Source organism: Salmo salar, chromosome ssa12 (genome assembly GCF_905237065.1).
Source record: "Salmo salar chromosome ssa12, Ssal_v3.1, whole genome shotgun sequence".
NCBI lineage: Eukaryota > Metazoa > Chordata > Actinopteri > Salmoniformes > Salmonidae > Salmo > Salmo salar.
In genome coordinates, this window is record NC_059453.1 from 75,418,688 (window position 1) to 75,424,182 (window position 5,495).

The 5,495-nt window shown below is 42.8% G+C and overlaps 1 pseudogene; it reads left to right on the top strand.

The window, feature by feature from the left end:
* Positions 1 to 4,042: 4,042 nt before the first annotated feature.
* Positions 4,043 to 5,495, top strand: LOC106565932 (rhodopsin-like; annotated as a pseudogene).

The following is a 5,495-nucleotide window of genomic DNA, read 5'->3' on the forward strand; positions in this document are numbered from 1 at the left end:
ACTTCCACCACCTTCTTTTCTCACACATTCTTCACCCAGAGTACACATGATTTACCCTAACTCCACTTGGCCAGGCACCATTAATCCCCCATTTCCGGTAACCTCTCTTCCTGGGTGCTGTATAGCTGTGCCAATAGATTTACCACTCTATATAAGCATACAGACTGAATGCTGTACTCCAGGGAAATAAAGAAGGGCAATAATAACGTCCACACACATAATGACATCACTGGCAGACATACTGAGAGGTTTTCATTTGTTCTTGATTCACTATGGCAGGATTCCTGATGACAGTTTTATTTAGTGATGATTACAATCACATTTCTCCATTTTCCCCTCTCCTCTGCCATAGATGTCTAAAGATAATGTTTTTCAGTTGTTTTTCATTATCGTAAGACTTCATGGTAGAGTTGCTTGAAAAACATTGTCAAATGTTGTCAAACATTTTCAAAAGTCAGTGATTATAGTCCTCGACTGAGCGGAGGTCGTAGAGAATGCTGAAAGAACAGGATAGGGGAAAGCAATATCGCACTGGGCACACACTGGTTGAACCAACATACCAATGGGATGGCAGATACTGTTCACTATTTAGCTTTCACCAGTCCAGATGGATAGCGACAAACGTTATTGTCTGTATCCACACACAACCACCCAAAGGAAATTAACCTCCATGGAATCCCCCTTTTTTAACAGAGAGGCCACCGGTCAATATGGAGTCTGGACAATTACTGACCATTCTCAAAGCCCGCTCCACAGTGAAGGGTCCCCTGCAGGCTCCAGGCCCCAGAGAGCAGGAAGTTTATGGCTGATATGGTCAGCCTGAAGCCTGATGCGTGTTTGTCTTTGTTCCAGAGAGCAAAGGGGCTTTGTTCTGCAATAACAAAAATAATCCCTAAAACAGGAGAGAGGGGGAAAGTCTCAGTATTGTTTGGTAGTTGGTGATGGCTGAGGACCCTGAAGAAAACAAAGCCCTGGAGTCCATTACAGCACGGCCAGTATGCTGACAATATCAGGTCGCACAAAAAGCCATTGTCAATGTTTATTACAAATAAAGTATTTATAATTTCTATTTTGTCTACTCAGTCAGGTCAACCATCATGTGTGTTGTTCTTTGCAAACTGCAGGTTCATTTACTTACAGTGTATCTCCTGTGTAAGCCCCTCTTTTGGTCGAAAACCCCCTCACTGGATAAGACCTCGGTTCAACTGGACAATTTAGGACAGGAAAAACTACCAAATTGCGACAATATGAGAAGGTACTGTACATACACAATGTCCAGAGGCGATGAAGCTACCTTCTCATTGGGGGAGGCTACAGATCATCATTAGACTACACATTTTTCTATGTGGCTAACTTTACTGAAGCCTGTGTAATATCTAGAATATTCTGACATTAGATAAAGAGCAAAGATAAACTGCCATGAGAAAATGACAGACATAGTTAAGTTTCTCTGAAAATCAAATTGTAGCCCAAGATTCATCAGACACGTCCTGTACAGCTCATCTTCATCTCTAACACAATACTGATAAATAGGGCATTTCATCTAGTGATTTATGCGCTGGGTCTGTAACTCCCTGACACAGGAGACAGTGCCAGAGTGAGAGAGCCTTGATTTGTTCATTCAGACAGACAGAGAGAGCGGGAAAAGGGTTTTTACTGTTCCTTTGATATTGTTCACCAGTCATTTATCCGTCACCCAGGCCTCCCCAAACACCAACAACTTACATCTTCTGTCATGTGAGAGAATGTGTGGGGTTCACTTCAAAGAGGAAGTTGAGTGTAGTTTAAGACCTTCTCTCTGATAACAATCACTGGGTAACATTGAGAGAAAAATGCCTTTGCTTTTCTGTTTTCCCAGAGTGTATCTAGACTGTAGAGTGTAAACAGGTATCAAGTGAAGTAATGTGTAGCCTCAGTGAACACTCACAACTCTCATATCCTTTGGAAGCCCTCAGCATGGAGTGGCAGGAACATCTGAGGTGTAAAGTCATTTTTTTAACATTGGAAATGTTAGACGTTGTATATTATGCATGTATATTCAAGATATGTATATTAAAGGCCGAATACCTGTGGCACCATATCGCCCATTAATATTTATCAACAGCAGAGGGCGCATCATCTCCATCTCGGAGCCGTGTCCCAGGGCTGGGAAATCATGCTGGGTAAATAATACTTGTGTAGCTCTGCAGACCACAACATCAGCCTTGTCTTCTCCCAGGCAGTAAAATAACTACTCCAGATTATATTGATCTGTGTATCTATGGACACCACTCCTCCTGACAGAGACAGATGGGTCATTCCCTACCAATGGCCAAAGTTCAGCCAAACACTCTCCCACATTCTAAGGAACTACAGGGAAAACATTTAGTGTCCTCGTCTCATGTGACATATTGTTCAGTGGAGAGACATATTACAGTAATTCAATCAGCACAGCGCAAGTCCAGGCAAAATACTGGAATGGTGACGTCATGTGCAGGGTGGATGTGATTTCACATGTTGACCATAAGATGGCACTCTCTAACACCCACTTGAACATAACCAAGAAACACAGGTTTCTTGGTTTTCCTTCTGTATCATTCAGGGTACCAAAGCAACCTGAACATTTCTGTCTTGCCATTGAAACACTTTAATATCTAATTGTTATTAAGTGGGCTTATTCTGAGTGGGAAAAGACCATGACAAATGTAGTTTTTTCAAGCATGCCAGTTCAATCTTAATTATCTTGAATATAAAGGAATGGTATTTTTATTTGACACAATTAGGTAAATTGATTTCCTGTTAATCGTCCAACAAGCTCACACAGTCTCATGTCAGAATTAGACATTCATCCATGTTTCTCAAACGTCAAATTTCAAAGTGTTGAAGGTTAAGTTTAGGCATTAACTTTGAAATCTTAAGGTTAGGCATTAATTCCAAATTCTTAAGGTAAGGGTTAAGGTTTGGTATAGGCTTAAAACCAAAATCTCAAAAACAACTTTCATCCACTGGATTTAAACATGCAATCTTCTGCACCAGAGGCAGATTTTTACAGTCATCCACAACACCCTAGTCCACGACACCCTAGTCCACGACACCCTAGTCCACGACACCCTAGTCCACAACACCCTAGTCCACAACACCCTAGTCCACAACACCCTAGTCCACAATACCCTAGTCCACAACACCCTAGTCCACAATACCCTAGTCCACAACACCCTAGTCCACAATACCCTAAAAAAACGAAACCTACTTGAAGGTAACATCGCTCACTGTTGCCCCTAGTTTCTGTTTTCGACTTCATCTCCCGACGTCCACAGACATGGATGGACGTCTAATCCTGACTTGTATCACGGGTGACCTTGCTGTAATTGTCATGCTACAAAGACTGGCTGAGCTTTATTCCCTACCATGAGAAATTAGGTGCATTGTACTGTAATTAAACCTAATATTCAAACTCCCTATGGGGATTCTTAATTGATGTCGCTAACCCAGAATGTGTGGACAACAGGTGCTATTTAATTTCTCAAAATATACCATCACAAAATAAAGATTTTAGCCAGTATCCTATTCCATTACAAGCAAATGCTGTTCAACTGTTGACAATAAACATTGACAATAAAAAAAAAGCACAGTTGTGAAAAAAGTGAGTGGGATAAAGCAACATGCAGGCTTCTACTGTGTATTTGTTTGATTAACTCTCAGTGAATATTCCAAACCACACAGTAGAGATTAAGATCCACCACCCAGCTCCAGATTACGACTTCTCAATTTGGACTGATGATACTAAGGATGATTGATAGGTAGCAACTCCTAGCCATAATAATATCCCTAATGGCCATAATAATGTGAATAACCCGATGAGTAGCTAGTTCAGAGCACATTTGGATTAATGATGATGGACATTATTACCCTAATATCCTGATGAGTTGCTTGTCTCTGAATAGCAGCATTGGAATATTTATCAATTTATACATTTCTGCTGTCACATCAGTCCTGGCAATCAGGTGAGCTCCTTTATAAGGGTTACTCACATACATACACAGACTGTACACACACAGCAGCTATGGAAGGCACAGAGGGACCCAAATTCTACATCCCCATGTCCAACGCTTACAGGAGTGGTGCGGAGGCCTTATGAGTACCCTCAGAGTCATATACCTGTATATAGAGAGTTGGGCCAATGCGGTTTCGTTCTGAACATTCCGAGAGCACCACTTTCTCCTCCATAGCCATTGCTAAGTGATAATTGACACTTCTGCTTTGTGCTGTTTATTTCTGACAGTTTTCAGAACACAACCATAGAATTAGGAATTAGAATACTAATTTAACTTAATAGGATGTCTATGACCACAACACAGTACTGACTTGGATACAAATGATCCCAGTTCTAATCAATAAAAATGTCTTAAATTCACGGTTCAGATTTGCTTATTTAGAGTGGATCATTTCGTATGGAATTGTATTGTTACATCACCTACATTTAGAGTAAAAAGGCACTAACATGGCATCTGTTCTAAAACCTGGCCAAACTCTCAATATATGGCTCAGAGTACCCTCAGTACTAGCTGGCTGATCTCTGAGCCTACGCATTTATGTCCGCATACATGTTCTTCCTCATCATCACCTGCCTTACCATCAACTTCCTCACATTCTAAGTCACCATCGAGCACAAGAAGCAGCGGACGGCCCTCCACTAAATCCTGCTCAACCTGAATGTGGCTGATCTCGTCACGGCGTTCAGCGGCTTCACCACCACACTCTACACCTCCATGAACGGCTACTTCGTCTTTGGCCTCACCAGCTACATCATTGAGGGCTTCTGCGCTACCCACAGCGGTCAGACCGCCCTCTGGTTCCTGGTGGTGTTGTGTATCGAAAGGAGGTTGGTTGTCTGCAAAGCCTATTGTAAACTTGTGCTTCAGGGAGAGCCATGCCATAATGGTGGTGGCATTCACCTGGGTGATCGCTGCTGCTTGTTCCGTGCACCCTCTGTTCGGCTGGTCACGTTACATTCCAGAGGGCATGCAATGCTCATGCAGTTTTGACTATTACACTCAGACCTCAGGGATCAATAAAAATTCCTATGTCATCAACATGTTCTTCTGCCACTTCACCATTCCCCTGGTCATCTCCTTCTGCTATGGCAACCTGTTCTGCTCCATCGAAGAGGCTGCTGAAACCACCCAGAGGGCTGAGAGAGAGGTCACCAACATGGTCATCATGATGGTCAACTCCTTCCTGTTGTGCTGGGTACCCTACTCCAGTATTGCCGTGTACGCCTTCACCCATCAGGGACTCACCTTCGGACCCTTGTTCATGACAGTTCCGGCTTTTTTTGCCAAAAACTCAGCCCTGTCCAACCCCCATATCTATATTTTGATGAACAAGCAGTTCTGCCACTGCATGATCACTTCCTGTTCTGCAGAAACCTCTTTGATGAGGAGGAGGGAGCGTCCACCGCCTCCTCCAAGACAGAAGCCTCCTCTGTGTCCTCCAGCTCAGTGTTTTCTGCATAA